The sequence below is a fragment of the Ictalurus furcatus genome, chromosome 20 (assembly GCF_023375685.1).
Source record: "Ictalurus furcatus strain D&B chromosome 20, Billie_1.0, whole genome shotgun sequence".
Classification (NCBI taxonomy): domain Eukaryota; kingdom Metazoa; phylum Chordata; class Actinopteri; order Siluriformes; family Ictaluridae; genus Ictalurus; species Ictalurus furcatus.
In genome coordinates, this window is record NC_071274.1 from 20741179 (window position 1) to 20759412 (window position 18234).

The following is an 18234-nucleotide window of genomic DNA, read 5'->3' on the forward strand; positions in this document are numbered from 1 at the left end:
CGCAATAATAACCACGCTGGCAGAGACGAAGCTTTGGATGGCCCTGACCTTGAGCACGTACATCGTGACTCGGCCCTCGTCCGTGCCCACAGCAGCCGCCGTTCCCTCCAAAAATTCCCACATTCCCCTTCACGGCACAGGAAGAAATGACAGAGCTCATTTCCCTCCACGATGAAACGTTGTTGATCTTCACATTAACGCGACCTGATGCGATCTCGGACATGCCGAAAACGGGGAACTATTTCAAGCTATTTCCTGCTTTTTAAAACCGTACAGGCAGATTAGCCTAATTGAAGAGGGCAAAGCAGGAAGTTTTAAAGTCACATCGGTAATTAATAGGTCTCCTTGGCTGAGAGGTGTGTGTGCAAGGATTCAGGAAAGTGCTGGAAAGAATACATGAAAACAGGGTTAACGAAGCACGTATAACGCGAGAACTTCTGAGCACGGTTCTAGGTGCCGTTTAAACCCCTTGGAACTTAACATGTTCATTTTTATAGTTTTAGAAAACATACATTTGATCATTTTTTTATTAGCAGGTTTCTACATTTTGCTTTTCAACAAGCAGCAGTGAGTGTTTCAGAATAAAATACACAAAACGAACATCCAGGACATTCTAATGTTTTCCTTAAAATTATTATTATTATTATTATTTTTTTCAATTAAAAATAATTTGAGTTGTACTTTCAAAGCAACCCCCGTCCATCAATATAACAAAAATGAACTTGTCTTCTTGGTGTGATCTTCAGGAAATTCAGATGATGCAACTTCCTGTTGAACATTACTAGGTAACAGGTTTGAACGAATGCTTTGGGACTAAAATGTCCCTTTTTCATAACCTACATTCCGTAACACTGGACCTATGTTGGACGCCACATGGAAGACGATCTTTCAAGCACGAGATGTTAAACTTATTTACACGTTTATCTTTGAATTTTGATTTATTTATTTTTTTTAAAAAACATGATTGCATGCTTATATTTCAAGGTAAAGCGTAGTTATAGTGCTGTAGGTTTTGATGGAAGCGATCTGCACATATAACATATGTTGTTGTGAAGGACTTTACCTGTGTTTAAAATGCCTTTACTGTACTTTACTTTACTTTACATATTTGTAAACATATTTGTGAGTAGGTAGGACTCCTTCACACGGACCTATAAACGTGCACGTTTTGCTTATTAAGTCTTACCTTGCATCGTTTTTGGCCAAACTGCATTGCTTACACTACTTATCAGCTTATTATGTTCTCCCAGAGGGCGGCAGATGGAGGAAGATTGATGGGGAAGTCCCTAAACACCACAGCCGCTCACTATCATACTGTATAATAGCTTATGGAGCAAAAAATAGCCTCAGCGCCTCAAATCCTTGTGCCTTATTTGTAGTCGATGTGACACGAAACAGGATTATGTAACGCACGGGGGAACCATGCAAGCTCATTGCACAGAAACGATGTGGACAGGAACTTATACAGATGATGATTTTTAAAAACTAACAATAACGACTGATAGATCTGATGATTTGAACTCTGATCCACTCAGTATGAGAATCTCAGTCATGACCAAAATGATGCACGGACTCTAGTAGAGGTTTTAGCAGACGTGAGGTTGCAAATCTAACTTACAGCGTTCATGGATGTTTAAAAGCAATAACAGATCAAGCATACAGTATAAGGTTAACCTGCTTAATATCTTCTTGCAGAATTTTCTGGTTCAGCAGTAACCGAACAAACAGTATGGTTCAGTGCACGGAGGTGACTGATACCGGTTCGTTTACTTTAGTGACTCATTGAAAAAGACTGAATTGTTTGCGAACGAAACATGTCTAGACCTAAAAATCTTAAAAATGTATTTTCAAAGATCTAGAGTAATATACACTGATCAGCCAGAACATTAAAACTAACCTGGCTAATGTCGTGTAGGTCCGCCAAAACAGCTCGGACCCGTCGAGGCATGAGCTCCACAACCTCTCAAGGTGTGCTGTGGTATCTGGTTCGGCCGGCGCATCCTACAGACGCTCGGTCCGATTGAGACCTGGGGAATTTGGAGGCCGAGTCAACACCTTGAACTCTTTGTTATGTTCCTCAACAATTTTTGCAAGTGTTGCACGGTGCATTATCCTGCTGAAAGAGGCCAGTGCCATTAGGGAATGCCGTTGCTATGAAGGGGTGTACTTGGTCTGAAACAGTGTTCAGGTAGGTGGTACAGTACGTGTCAAAGTAACAGCCACATGAATGCCAGGACCCAAGATTTCCCAGCAGATCATTGCACAGATTATCACACCACCTCCACCGGCTTGCCTTCGTCTCCCATGGCGCATCCTGGTGCCATCTCTTCCCCAGGTAAGCAGCGCACACACACACACACACACCACACACACACACACACCCAGCCTTCCACACGATATAAAAGAAACCGTCATTCATCAGGCCAGGCCACCTTCTTCCATTGGTCCATGGCTTCCATGGTCCGGTTCTGATGCTCATGCGCCAATTATAGGTGCTTTCGGCGGTGGACAGGGGTCAGCATGGGCGCTCTGATCAATCTACAGCTACACAGCTCCATACGCAGCAAGCTTTGATGCACTGTGTGTTCTGACTCTCATTCGCAGTATTCACTTTTTCACAGTTTGTGCTACAGTAGCTCTTCTGTGGGATCGGACCAGACGTGCTAGCCTTCGCTCCCCACGCGCATCAATGAACCTTGGGCGCCAATGACCCTGTCGTTGGTTCAGCGGTTGTCCTTCATTGGACCACTTTTGGTAGGTACTAACCACTGCATACCAGGAACACTTCACAAGACCTGCCACTTTGGAAATGCTCTGACTCTATCCATCACAATTTCTCCCTTGTCAAAGTCGCTCAGATTCTGACCTTTGCCCATTTTTCCTGCTTCCAACACGTCGACGTTGAGAACTGACCATTCACATGCTGCCTAATACTGTATATCCCACTCCTTAACAGGTGCCAGATAATAATAAATGAGATCATCAAAAGTTATTCACTTTGCCTGTCAGTGGTTTTAATGTTAAGGTGGATTGGTGTCGATGCATGAGTGTCTCATCCTTATCAACTGAATCATACAGATCACGGTGTGATTTTAGCATATTTCCTAATCCTGAAGTCAATCCCAGGCTACACCACTGATGTACAGTACACTACAGCTGAAGTATGACATGTAAATTGATCTAAAACTTTAAGTGTCAAGATGAGAGGCAGCAAAATAGACAAAATGGATGTTTTGCTATAATCTCTTGTCCAAGAAACAACGTGACGTATAGTAATCGGGTCTGGGAATGTATGAAGGATGTCCTAATTGTGTTTTATGTATCAAATATGAGCCATTCGTAGATAACAGAGTCCTGTACAATAGCTCGCACATGACAGCAACCTTTCCTCTGCGTAAAGCATGTTTATATCAAAAAATTTGGCTTGTTGACATGAAGGTAATTGATTCAAATGGGGTTCCTACAAGTTCAGAAATTGCATTGTTTTTAAAAGGCCTTAGCTCTGACAGAAATACGCCGGAAAGTATTGCATTTGGCGGTAAGCACAGTTTCCCATAGACCAATCTGTTGAACTCAGCTCCGAGCCTCTTGGACGCGAGCTGACTGTTGAGCTAGTGGGAGAGGAGAGATAGCGGTGACCTTGCTCTGAACCCCTGCGCAAACTTGGATTACGTCTGGAGCAGTTGGAGAAAAAAAAAAAAAAACTTAAATGAACTTAGTGATTTAGTGAGGCGGCTTGCAGACGGGTTTTTTTTTTTTTTTTTTTTTAAATAATGATGGTAGGATGGGGGAAAATGAAACTAGGAAGCTAATGGGTTAGATTCTGCACAAAGTATCCAAACGCACCTAGAACAGTGACCTGTTTTGACCAACAAAAAAAAAATCTTCAACTGTCCAGTATCATGGTTTCTTAGCAGTTTGTCTGAGTTGTCTTTGGAGAATGCAGAATATTACCGACAGCCCATCTTTTCAGGCACACTGACATAAACATAAGTAACATGACACAAAGTAACATGTATTTTCTGCTTGCATGGGTTTCTAAACAAGCTTGTGAATGAGAATAGAATCTTTTCATTGACTCGAATCATTTCAGTCTGTTCAGTTAAATGGCTCGATCAGATTTGTGCATCAAGGCATCAGATTACGTCGCATGGATATAACACTCATGGACATGGCTTCCACAAAATGGTAAACTCATATCCAAAGCACTTTACACTGTGTCTCATTCACACACACACCAATGGTAGCAGAGGCGCTAACTTGCCATCGGGAGCAACTTGGGGTTCAGTGTCTTGCCCAAGGACACTTCGGGATGTGGAATCATGTGGGCTGGGAATCGAACCGCCAACCCTACGATTAGTGGACAACCCGCTCTACCAACTGAGTCACAGCTGCCAAACAGTAGAGAACACCGTCGATGAACCACCAATGTGACCAAGCCAGTGCTTGATTATCATACACGATGCTTGCTCAAACCGATTAATTCCCAAAAGGATGTCTAGACAACTAGTGCAGTTGTGGAAATGATCACGAAATTGTAACAGCGCCACCTACACCGTCGGAGCACATATACGACGGCTAATATGAAATAGCATTGAGACTTTCGCAGAACTTTCGGATGAACGAAGATAAGCCCTACTGAATCTTGGTCATGACCATACGTGCAACTGCAAATATGGTTTATGTGGTTTATTGACATAACCAGCTATAAGGACACCTCTGTATACCTCTGTAGTTTTGGAAGGTTTATAGGGTTTTATGTCAACCACCAGTTGCTTAGTGGAGAGAAACGCTGCGACTCGTTTGCATTAGCTAAAAAATTAGACACTTCAGATGTTTTCGTGGACAATTTATTATGAATTATTATTAATTGTACATAATATCTTTTTTTCTACAATAGAATATTCGTTTTGCATGTGGGGTTTTTTTTTGTTTGTTTGTTTCAGTAGGAAAAACACTACCTTTTTATGTAAATAAGCTTTAATATACCAAAATAAATAAAGAGAATAAATCTTAGTTCTAACATTTACGATAAAATAGAAATGCACTAATGGTAATATATCGACTATATCGTTATTTAATATAGAATCAGTTTACCGTGATAATTTTGTAAAATATGCAATTCTCTGTAAAAAAAATAATAATAATAAAAAATAATCATGATATGTCTTACAGTTGTTATTTTTTTTGAGGGGGAGGGGTGATAAAAGCCTGACCTGGAACATTCTTGTGAAGGACTTCTTCTTCAACGTGCTCCTTTAATATTTAGAAACAATATGAAAGCAAACTTGGGAGAAAGCTAGAAGATATTTTGACACATTCAGCCTTGTGATTTATTAATCATGACACATTTCTGCAGCGTGGACCTCAACAAATTTTTCATCCTGGTTACAGGCAAGGACTTCCACACCTCACAGATGTTTAAAAACCACATGAAAGTAAAACACATCATGTAAAAAGACACGAGTACCAAATTTTAATTCTTGTCCTCTGAACATGAGAGGAGCGAATCTCGGTCATGACGTCACGAAAAGATTCACTGAGTCAAGGGGCGTGGATCCGGTTCGCCCGCAAATACAACTCGGACTAATAAGACAAACAAATAAACGTCTGACGTTAACCTACGTAAAGTTTCTGTTGCGATAATCATGAAATTGCTGTGGGGAAATGTAGGGAAACGTAGTGCTTTGGTTTGCACATTTCAATTTTTCAGCAGCAACTCGGTGAAAGGAATGATTCGGTGTATCGCAGTGACTCATACTGATCCGTTTACCTTAGTGACTCATTCGAAAACAACTGAATCATTTACAAACCATACATGTCTAGCGATAACATCTTCCAAAAACATCTAGTCATAAAATTACAGTTTAATCTCGAATCCAGAGAACGCTTGTATTAGTTGGAACTTGGAAAGTATTCGAATGAAACAAAGTGAGTCAACATGGAATCTGAATCATGAGGCTTCTGGAACAAAAACTACCTCAGTGAAGAAAAAAAAAAAAAAATCTTGAGTAGAGAGGACCTGTCCTTGTACAGCTGAATCATCTTTGTTTTGCAACCACAGAGTATTCGGTAGTGTTTTTGCACTGAGACGTGTACCTGAAGGAATCTAGGAATGTTAGGAATGCTAATATACACGACACACTCTATGTCCATCAAGTAAAGATAGAAAGAATATTTTCACACTTGTTGGACTGGAGTTTCAAACACACGTGGGTTCAGTCAGGGGTGGACAAAAAAAGTGGACAAAAGTGTAGATAACGTGCCAAAATCTTACTAATCTTACTTAAGTTGCTACTTTTCAATGTTTTTAACTGATGAAATTAGTGGTGTTTTCATATATATATATATATATATATAAAAGTCACTTTTATTACTTAGAACTGTTTTTTCGTTGTTTGTTTGTTTGTTTGTTTTAAAGCAAGTACACTGTTTTGCCTAAAAATATCATTCATCCATCTTCTATACCGCTTATCCTTTTCAGGGTCACGGGGAACCTGGACCCTCTCCCAGGGAGCATGGGGCACAAGGCGGGGTACACCCTGGACCGGGTGCCAGTCCATCGCAGGGCACAATCACATACACACTCACACACCCATTCACACACTACGGACACTTTAGACACACCAATCAGCCTACCACGCATGTCTTTGGACTGGAGGAAACAGGAGTAAACGGAGGAAACCCCCGCAGCGCGGGGAAAACATGCAAACTCCGCACACACAGGGCCAGGGTGGGAATCGAACCCAAAATATCATACAGTTTACAATAATTACCATTACCTAGAATTTGAATCGCAGCCTAGCCAAAAATGTTAGCCACTGGAATCGATGCTAGTCTAACCAGGCATTAGCAAAACAAACAAACAAACAAACAAAAACAGCAAACGGATTTACTTAGTATAAATATAACCAGTTAATGTTAGCAAATTAGCAAACATTTACCTCAACATGATGGATTAGATTAGTCCATTAAATGGACCTAATGCTTTCTGGAGAGGTAAAGGACACAAGTCTTTTGTACAAGTCTTTATTTACTTCAGCATATTGAAACAATTTACTGAGGTAGGTCTTGGGGTGCTCATCCTCAAGTTCAAAACTGTAGATTATCCATATTCACACACGGATAGATGTACTAACGTACTAACTAACTAACTAACTAAATGTACTAACTACATTAGTACAGGTACATTCACTTTCAATAACAATAAATTCACCAAACTATTGTAATTCCTAAGTATAGTAGCAAAGTACAATTACTCAAGTTTCGTTCATCCCTGGGTTCAGTCAATTTCAATTCTTAGTCAAAAGACCAAACAGGCTGGAAAACTGAAAGGGTGGAAAAATTCTGGCAAGCTAACTTTCCTACAGCACACTGATAATGAGTTAAACCATTTCGAGAAACTGACTGACTTGTTCCCGTTCTCATTTATTATCCTCACCTGAACACTGAAAGAACTTCTGTTTTTGTTAGTGGAACTTATCAGTGCTGAGGGGAGTTCGCTTCCTCCTTTGCATTTGAACTTTTCCTCAGGGTTAGCACACACAAAACACACAGAAACCCACTACAGTCAAAGTCTTCAGAAAAAGGAAAACAGAGGTCTTAGTAACGTGGATGTCACGTACTCCGTATCATTTCTTAAGCCCACGATGGAGCCAGTTGTCAGTTGTGACGAATGCTAGGTCTTCCGCTTTCACAGAGTGAGGACATGGACTTTTGCCCTTCCTTCTTTTCCTAATGTACACCACAATCCCGTTCTGCTCTGCTACTCTGCTCTTTCTCCAAACTTTCATATGTTATACCTGTCTATTTTACAAATAACAACCTTACTATCTCTATAGACGACACTTTTACAAAAAAATCACAATGCTGATTTTTGAGTCGTAGTCATAGGGATCACGTGGAGAAAAACAACGTGAACTCAAGTAACATCATTTAAATAACACACTTAAAAAAAGAATTATGGATGTTAAAAATGAAACCACATGCCTCGCGTTGAAAATGAACACAAAAATAAATTAATAAGGTGTCAAAACTATTCAATTTAATTAGTCATGTAAAAAAAAAAACATGAAATGTATTGTCATGTAAAAACATCATGTGAAAATTAATTGTAAATCTAAATGACAGTTGAAATGAATTAGTTGTATAAAAAATAAATGAGTAATGTAAATATCACGTGCGAAAAGAAATGAATTGTGTAAAAGTCATATTTGAAAATAAGCTATTGTGTAAAAATCACATGAAAATAATCGTGTAAAAAATCAATTAACTGTGAAAAATCATGTAAAAATTAATCTTGTGAAGTTAACTTGAATTGTGAAAAAAATCACGTGAAAATAAAGGAATTGTGAAAAAAAATTACATGTGAAAATGAACCATGTAAAAGTCACGTGAAAATTAATGAATCATGTAAAAATCATGTGAACAAATTAATCTTATAAAAATTTATGGAAAATGAATTCATTGTGTAAAAAATCCTGTGAAAATATATTAACTGTGAAAAATCACATGTAAAAAAAAAAAAAAGATCTTGTAAAAAATAACATTTGAAATTAAAAGACGTGTAAAAACAACATGCAAAAATTAAAGAAATTGTGGAAAACAATTTTCACGTGAAAATGAAAGAATTAAAGTTAAAAAAAATCACATATGAAAATAAAAGAATTGTGTAAGAGTCACGTGAAAACAAACGAAGTATAAAAAACAACACATCCGAAAATTAATCAAATTTATATTTTAAAACTCGTGTGAAAATTAAAGAATTGCGTAAAAATCATTTGAGACTTAATTCATTGTAAAAAAAAAAAAACATCTGAAAATGAATTAACTGTGTAAAAATCTTACACGTGAAAATTAATTGTAAAAACTCAAGTACAAAATTTAAAAATTGTGTAAATTTTTAATCTTACATGTCTTACAGGTAAGACATGCAAAAATCTTACATGTAAGACATGTAAAAATCTTACATGTGAAAATGAACCGTGTAAAAATCACGTAAAAATGAATGAATTGTGCAAAAAATCACGTGGAAATCAAAACAAATGCATGTGAAAAATGTGTGAAACAATAAGTAAAGTGTAAAAAAAAAAGGGTCAGATTCACTTTTGAAATGTTTCTGTAAACGGTATATATATTTCCTGACAGAACTTGTTGCGTGTTGCCGTCTCTCACCTGGGCTAAGTTGTGTAATAGATGACTGAATATCAGCGCTCTTAGAAACGTGGACGAAACTGAACTCGAAGCACAGACGGCGATGTCTCTGCACTTTCTCATTTGCGTAGTAGCACTGATTCTAACTGATGGCTTGATTTGCAAGACTCATCTGAAGTGACCTACTTTGCTTAGATGCATCTGTGAAACTCCCACATATTACTGTCAGGTCACATCTGTTTCACATTTAGCTCATTGAGTGCATCGCTAATGTTACCCTAGAACCTCAATATTCCCCGAGAGCTCTGTAGTAAGTGTGTACTTTTTGCAGTTGGGCAATAATTACTTTTATGAAATGAATATTTAATGAATAATACTGCGTAGTAATGTTCATATCCACATGTTAATAGAATGTAAGTAATCAAAGGCATGAAATATTTACTGTCATTACAACGATACAGAAAAGGCAATGTAATGTGAAGGGGTGTAGGGCCATAAGTTTGGTCGTTATCTCGAGACATGTTGGGTATTGATTTAAACTTGTCTAGGATTTTTGGGATTTTTACTCCCAGGTCTTGGTTTCAATTGAGAGTTTGTCAAATTAATATTCGTGTTGTTCTTTCTTGTCACATGCACAAAGATTGACACTAAGTCATTCCATCCATCCATCCATCCATCTTCTATACCGCTTATCCTTTTCAGGGTCACGGGGAACTTGGAGCTTATCCCAGAGAGCATCGGGCACAAGGCAGGGTACACCCTGGACAGGGTGCCAATACTAAGTCATTCCTTCTTCTAGAAAACAGCCGAATCGTCGGTGAAATGCGCAAATGTTAATGTAAAAGCTTGGCCTGGATAAGAATTTGATAGTTTTCCATCTCAATCTTGACATGCTTTCATTTGGACTGGATCTTGACCCCCTTAAGACTCAATCTCAGCCATTCCTGGTCTTGGACTTGATGATGGTGGTCTAATGAGGTGGATGTGTCTAGGAGCAACAATGAACAAAACTGACTCATAAAAAATAAAAATAGCTAACTAAAAGTTTTGCATACTATGATATACTGTAGTTATTAACTGTATAATATAAGGTCATTATGTATCTACTTAACCAACTTTCTGAGAAAATCCATCAGATGTTGCAGAGGCTGAAATCTGGCAAACAGCCGGGATTTTTTTTTTTTAAACTGGTTTTAGCCACAATTTTGTTTGTCTGCCTATAACATAATTTGACAGTGTAACGTTAAGAAACCGTATATTTGCGGCAAAATGTCGTCGATGCTCGTCAAAATGAAATCTCGAAATGTCGTTTTTTCCGCCTTTGAAGGTAACCAGACATTAAAATGCTAGAACTTTGCTTGTGTCCATCTTTTCACATAACTCCTCTTTGACAACACTGCAAAAGAATGAAATGTATTCAGGGCAAAAGGTCAGCCTTGGACTATGAGCTAAGTAGATAAAAACAAGTGGTCTTCTGTCATGGGCTACAGGAAGAAATCCAAATGGTGTACTGTATGGTGAGCAGGTTTTATTGTGAGGAATACATGATTCATCATCCTAGTCCATAGCATAGGTCAATACACAAGCAGGCAGCAACAAATGAGGATATTCCTTATATTATATAAACAGAAGAATGATTGAGAATCAAAACCAGTAAACACAAAATAAAGAAATGAACCACTCTGGCAACCGTGGTATAGATGTTTAAAAAAAAAAAAAAGGAACTTATATCACAATAAGGTTTTGCGCTGAGGCAAATAAAACTCTGGGTGTAAATAAGCAAGACACAGAACAGGTGCACACATTTGGGGAACAAACCAATGACTGGACAAGGGGTGTAAACAAAGGCAGATTATACTACAAACAAAAGCCCAATTATCTCACACTTGGAATGACTGCCATGATGAGTCCATGTTCTTAGAAAATCTTATCTCCATTTCTATCCATTTCCATTCCAATCGAACAATCTACTCAAGAGCCTCCATGCCCAAACCCCTTCCAGCTTCATCCAGAGATCCAGAGATGGAATTTTTTTTTAGGGATGACTCAGCTAACTTGACAAGAAAGACAAACGTGCTTAAACTGAGGAGGTTCTGGCCACTGCTGTTGAGTGGTTTGAAAAGTTCAACAAGGCTCATGGGAGCATTAAATTAGTCTATGCACGTATATGAAATGTCACATTTCCAGCATATTCCTATCATTTAGATATCTATCATCAACACCTTTCAGCCCTGATTTGACTCCAGTGTGGTGGGAAGTTTTGTTCCAACTCCTCTGTCAGTCAGAATAGACTACCTGGGTTCAGGGAGCATCCAAGAGAACACCCTGACAATAAATCTTTACATAGGACACCGGAATATAAAGAACGTATCACTCCTAGTGACTGCCTCGCTAAAAGCACCTCATTTGACTTGGACGCCTGGGAGAAAGATAAGCCTGAAGCTCTTTATTCCTAGTTAACCTATAAATTCCCATCTCTCACTTTCTCCACTAGTGGCGACGTTTCAGCACCCAATACCTCCACATTTCCTCCGCACAATTCAACAAGTCCTACCCAAGAGGCTTTAATTTAGTAGGGTCCAAGTTCTCAGAGTTCTCCCAACATTTTACATTTAGACAATCACTCTCCATGCCGTTTCGTTAAGGACGTGGTCTGTACCTTCAAATAATCTTTAGACATCGATGGTTGTGTCAGCGTGATATCCCTTGATCCAATAGCTCTGGCTTCAGTGTACTTCCATCACTTTGCAAGACCCCAATTCCAACTAAATGTTTTTCATTCCTGGCGACAAAGACAATCAATCAGTTCTTCTAGAAATGACTGAAATTTGTATACATTTCATATTTTTCACGACTGATCTTTTGACCTGGACTGGCGACATGATGAATCAAGCCTGAAAATATACTTGGACTCGGTAACAAACCAACCATATGTTCCTCAAGAATCTTGAGGACAATCTTGGCAAGCCCTCCTATAAGAGTTTCAGAGGTGCTCTGTCCTAGTGCTAGCAGATTAGTACAAGAGGTTGCAGCTACATTGCTAGATTTGCTAAACGAGTCCTTGTCCTGATGAAAGGCAGAATAAGTTAAGGGTTTGCTTGTAGTGAACGAGCAAATATTCACTGCCTTTAATGCTCATGTCATTGTTTCAGAATCTGATGCAAATAATTATAATGATAATGAGTCTTTATTGGTCACACATACATTACAGTACAGTGAAATTCTTTTCTTCGCATACCCCAGCATGTTAGGAAGTTGGGGTCAGAGCGCAGGGTCAGCCATGATACAGCGCCCCTGGAGCACAGAGTGTTAATGCACTGTGATTCAACACCATCACAATGTAGTCTTTATGGATTATAAATTAAATTAGTACTTGTTGGCAAGTTGGTAACCAAGACATCCTTGATATCTGGGTAGGAACTCCTGGAGGTATTTGAAATGTTTTAAGTTCTTAGTTTTCTTTAGGATTGGAAATCATCTTGGCCAATAAAACATGTGTCAAACAAGTACACAAGAATGCTTACTGAGAAATTCCCAAGGTGACACGACTACATCTATAATCCTGTTAATCTTTACATCTCAAAATGGTTCAATTCATACCTTATAAATGGATTCCATGGTCTTTGTTAAATGGAGAAGCAGTTACAGCATGTGTAGTAACTTGCAATTCTAACAGCTACTGTATGTATTACCAAATAGGAATATGTGAAGTATGTTTATTTTATAAACAATTTGGTGGAAATGGAGCTAAATCTTTCTAGGAAACCACAAATGGCTGTGATCTTATCACATCCTCTGGCAGTTTAGAGAAGACTGAACTGAGATCAGGTAGAGAACCCTCCCGGGGAGCAGTTATAGAGCCTGAGGCTTCCAGCTTTAGCACAGTCGGTCCAGAGGTCGTTGTACTGTTTACCCTGGCTGATACGTGGTCTTTCAACCTGAGATGGGAGCGTAACGTTTTGACCTTCTTACTCACTGAGTAAATCTTGAGTTCCAAGTGCAGGAAAGCCAGGAAAGCTGAAATAAGCCAAACTATTCTCCTGTATAAGCAGCTCTAAGGCTGTTTTTTACATTTGCACAGTTTGGTCCGTTGAAGCTCTGGTGTGTGGTACAGTTCGTTTGGGTAGCTGGGAACGTTTTGGTACATGTGATCAATAAAGACTCATTATTTTGTTCATATTTTGGGAATTTGAACCAACAAAATTTGTTATTTGTTTGTTCATTAAAAATTCCATTCAAGACAAAGAAAGGCTCTTGATAGCTGCTATAATGAGTGATAACAGGAACTAACTTGTTTGGTTGTTTTTTTTCACCCCCACTACATTAAATGTATAAATAATATATAAATATATACAGTGTGCGAATTATACATTGACTTTCAGGGGGTTCAGCTTTTTTCAGTTAACTAGTTCGTGTAATGCAGATGTGCGCTTCAGTGAACCCCTGTCCTGTATGCTTAAAACAGCACATGAACACAACACTGTTGAATACAGTGCTGTTCAGCTTTATGTGACGAATATTGCCGCGAATACATGGCGTGATGAATACAAGATACATGTATTTCGCCTACTATATAGTAGGTAAGTACGCGGTTTGGGACGCAGCCCACGGCTTCAAGCAGTCGTCTATTTGCACGTACAGCACGACAAATAATTAACCGCACTCGAAGCGTTCGTAAAAATTCAAACTAAAAACACCCAAAACTGTATACGGTACCATAACGAAGACGAACTGTATGTTTATACGTGAAATTCTGGAGGGAACGTCAGACGGCGTGGCGCGGTGACGTAATGACGTGTGCCGTCAATCGATCTATGTTCTATAACACGTAAAACAGGAACATGAACGGAATATTCTAAAAGTGACTCATGTAAACACCTTAATCAGAATATTGTCTTATTCAGAATAAGGTCAATAATTAGATGTAAACATAGTCACTGATTATTTTCCTATAGCAGCATAGCCCGAGTGTTTTACTCCTTACATCTATATACATCCGTGTAATATCCAGCTGCAGTAAATGTATTTATTTAATCATTTATTGATTTAAATGTACTTATAGTAGACTGAAATGGAAAGAAACTGCATTAAAACCTTTCAACTATAAGGACGAACCTGTGTTTGTATGTGGCACTGGGTTCTCCCGGGATACAGGCGCTGTCTTGTGCCAACCATAAATTTCCACCAAAATAAATATTTGTTCTTTCATTTTGCCAGCCTTAAATATTCAAAGCATGGTTTGTAATTTGTCTCGTTCCAAGCCGGCACATACGCAACCTGGCAAGCATGTTTCCATAAATATGTGTTGCTTTAAACACAAAGAAATTCCTGCTCTGAAAACTCACGTCCTCAGCTCCGGGGTCAAACGCAGATAATCGTTCTGGCGTAGGCCTACATGATGGGGGTGGGGGTGGTGGGGGGGGGGTGTCCTTGAGGGAGCTGAGGGAAATGAGCATGCAGCAAATAAACAATTTTCTTAAAAAGGAAGCCACGGCTTTTTTTTTTTTTGCGGATATTATCATTTGATTAAACTTCATCGCCTATAGAAACACTTTTGCCGCACGAAGCACTTCCTCTCCGTCGAAGGTCTGGTGTTTATTTATGAAGAACACGCTGATTCGGTGAACTCTTGCCTGACGACCTCTGCACTTGTGCATGTCGAAGCTCCAAATTCCATCTCGTAGGCCTACTACCAGTTGTACGTTGCACGGCTTTCGCAAATATTTCAGGGGGAAAAAAATCTTTTAGCCTAAATCCCCTCACTGATCCTAACACTCTATAAACTCCTCTAGTAATATGTCATACAGCCCAAGTGCGCAGCTTAATGCTTCTAGATAAATCTTCTTCAGCTACAGAGCTGCGCGGTGACAGGAACAGGGAGCTGGAACACGATGTGACGTTACAGCACTGTAAGTGAGTTCTGTCCGCTTGTGCCAAAGTTGTTATTGATGCCGTGTGTTCCCAAGTTCCTGAGGTTTATGTTGTGGCTGGTACTTTGATTCCAGAGAGAGAGAGAGAGAGAGAGAGAGAGAGAGAGAGAGAGAGGGGGTATACACAGTTCAAAAGGGCAGCAAGGAGCAAGTGTTTACTCTGTGGAAACGCTTGTCTGGGCTGGTCTTATGACGGTGTTGCAATTGAACAAACAGAGACATAAATTGACCAATGAGGAAAAAAAGAGAGAAAAAAAGTCACTCAAAGTTGACCAAAATATAAGGTGTTTTTTTTTTTTTTAAACACAGCAATGAATGGAATTTCCTCCCAAAATATTTCATCACTGAATCACGTTCAGTCCACACACACATTCACACACACACACACACACACACACACCTCAGATTCTCTTTACACCACGAATTTCAACACAACACTGTATCTGCCTGTGTAAAAGAATGCACTCAGCTAGCACACAAAAGAGCAAGACGTCCTCGATCAGTCGTAAATCAAAGTGCAACCCCCGGGTCAAAGTTCAGTGCACTTATAAGCCAAAGTTCACATCAACCAATAACACTCCTAACCTTAGATCAGACGGAGGCCATAAAATCCAGAAAGCAAAAAAAAAAAAAAAAAAAGGAGTGGTGATCAATCTCTGGAAAATCGCTGTTTTTTTAAGAAATAAAACACTTGGGCGTGTGCTGTTATAGGAAATTAATTAACGGCACATCACGGTGTGATGAAGCAGAGTTCCTCTTACCCCGTACAACATTGATTATTTTCCAATAACAGCATGTTATGAAGGGTTTTATTCCTACAGCAATTTGCCAACGATTACAATTCTTACTATATTAACAGAACAACACTTTTTATCCAGTCTCAGTTCCAATTAATGTTGTGTACATTTAAAGCACAAGTTATAGCCACTGTAATCAGTCACTCCCTCACCAGCCTCTCTTTCCTGTCCCAGAAGGCTTACTGACACTGGAGACTCCTTCCTTAAATATCAAATCAATGTCTCCTTACAGGAAACCTTCACCCCTTTGATTATGGCTGATGACAGGTTTTTGTTCTTTCTTATGTAAAAACGTGTTTATTTCATGGTTTATCAAAAGGCTTCGATTATTATGCGGAGGATATGGACGAGCTGTTGCTATAGAAACAATATCGCGTTCGAAGAAGCACGGAGACGCGACTAAGCCCGAGAGTTGGAGTGTGTGCGAGTACTCGGATGTTTTGGAGTTTTTAGTAACGTAAATGTCAAATGATACCAACTGTATAAGTCGAAGAAGGCTAACTTACAATAATAATAATAATAATAATAATAATAATAATAATAATAATAATAATAATTCAAGCTGCGAGTAGTATTTTCGGGGCCCAAGCACTGAGACTCAGTGAGCCGCACGTTCACAGACACGCTACAATTGTTGCCTAAAATGCGCTCCAATTGTTGATTTGTTCATTTATTTATGTTTTTCCAATCAGTCTGGTCCTTTTTTCCCCCCTTTGTGCAAGTTTAGACAGGTCTCAAGATGATGTGAGCCAAATTTGGTGAAGATTGGGGGGAAAATATGGAAGAGGAGGAGCAAAAAATGGCACTTAGTTGGCTTTTAAATTTTGGACACGTGGTTAAGAAGTTATAACCATAAGTGTATTTCCAAATTAGGCCCAAATTTGACCCAGTGGTGGCACTAGAGCGCTGGCAGCACTTGGCCCCAAATTTTGTCTGAATTTTCCTTAGACCCTCCCCAATCAATTTCACAACTTTTTTACCAGACAGTTCTGCCAAACACACCCCAGCCAGAAGAAGAAGAAAAGGTACACACCTTCTGTGCTTGGCCCGCTAATATTCCTAATCATAAGCATAATAATGTACAATAATAACCGAATAAACGATGTAACTGAGTACTTAAAACAGTCCAAAAGATAACCACGTGTCAAAACAGAGCTTGCTTAGAGAGAGATCAAATAAAAGGAGATAGCCGAGCAAGCTCCAGTATCAGTGTTCAAATCTTAAAAGGGTGACTTTCAGAAATTCATCATTCATACTGCTCAGAAAGCCCTACAGCTACTTTTGTGATCAGATCTATCGGACTGCAAATGTATTTTTTATTATTCGTTTTGCTTCAGTCAGCAGGGACGACGGTACACCCTGAAGACGGAGCGATATTACAGCGTGTCACGTGGATCGTCGATTATTTCAACAGCTTATCTGTTGTTATCTGTTGGCCAGCATGATAACCAACAAGAAGCACTCTGCAAATGAAACATCAGAATCCAAAAATGCCTTCACATTTGCATACTAAAATCTGAAAAAAAAAATCAAGAAAGAAGAACCAGATTGATCAATTGAAAAACAAACAACCCCCCCCCCCCAAAAAAAAACTAGAAAAGGTTGTCGATTAAAGTTCCTGCTCTTGTTTATTTGTCCAGTGTGGGTGAATTCGCAGCATTTGCAACATTGGCAGTAAAACGCTCGGGTTTTTACGGGATTAAAAACAGTTGGCATGCCCTTTGCTCAACAAGTCTATTCAGCACACGGAAAAGGACGTGAAGAGACACAGTGTTTCATGAAACGCAGAAAAGAAATGTACAAAACGTCTTCCATGTTGCGGTCAAGACAAATCGGTTAAGGATCAAACACAACAGTGCAGCCCACTTGAAATTTGGTAGGGATAAAATAAACATCAACAGACTTGCTCTGGAAATAGAATGAAGCCTTCTGTGTTTGAAAATGAAACGATCGCCCCAAAAATACAGCCATAAAATACAAACACGCTAATGCGACATAAAATATGAAAACACCTCTAAGAAACACACCACATTTTTTTTTTATAAATGAAATAAATAACTCTACAGGATATAAAAAAAAAGAAAGGAAAAGTAAGGATTGTCGAATGTTGATTGTGTTACTCACACACACACACACACACACAACAACAACAACATGATAACTAAAAGTTCTTCCACTTTGGTGGGAGAGGTTCAGCTTCATTCGGGTCTTCTCTAAAGGTCCTTCTAGTGCTCCCGAGACGCTACTTAAAGTCAAAACACGTCTAAATGGATCATCCGGGGATAACCATATATCTACTCTGAAGCTCTTGAGCCTCCATTTGGATCACGACTCAGTGAGTCACTTGAGTCATG